Below are 483 nucleotides of genomic sequence, written 5' to 3'. Positions count from 1 at the left end.
CTGACCGTCGTCATGGGGACCCTCGGGCTCGCTCTGGGTCAGTGACTACACGTATTAAGGCCGGGGGGACAGCAGGATGGGAAGCCCGCTGCGGAATCCTCCATGTGTCTCCTCCATGTTTGTGGCCCCGTATTCCACAGCTGTGTCTCCTAGAAATATATCCCATGGTAAGGGATTTGTCTTCCCATTTCGGCGCCGATCCGGTTTCCGCTGATCCTTGCTCCGCGACATGAACGCAGGGAAACCGACATCCGCAGGAGCATTGATCTCCTGGGTGCCCCCACACGCTCTCACTGGTTCCTCCACTCATCACAGTCCCGGTGCCCGGCCGGGGGCCACATGCAGCCTTTTGGCACTTTTTGTGTGGCCCTTGGGGGGGTCCCTGCAGATATAAGTATGTTTTTGGTGCTCCCACCCCAAACCAGCATTACGGGATACAACAGCGACCTGGGGGGGGGGTCTGGAGGAGGAGATATAGAGAGC

Source organism: Nanorana parkeri, unplaced genomic scaffold (assembly GCF_000935625.1).
Source record: "Nanorana parkeri isolate BGI_ZX_2015 unplaced genomic scaffold, ASM93562v1 scaffold3621, whole genome shotgun sequence".
In the NCBI taxonomy this organism is placed as follows: domain Eukaryota; kingdom Metazoa; phylum Chordata; class Amphibia; order Anura; family Dicroglossidae; genus Nanorana; species Nanorana parkeri.
The sequence above is the reverse complement of the archived record's forward strand: the minus strand, read 5'-3'. Positions refer to the sequence as shown.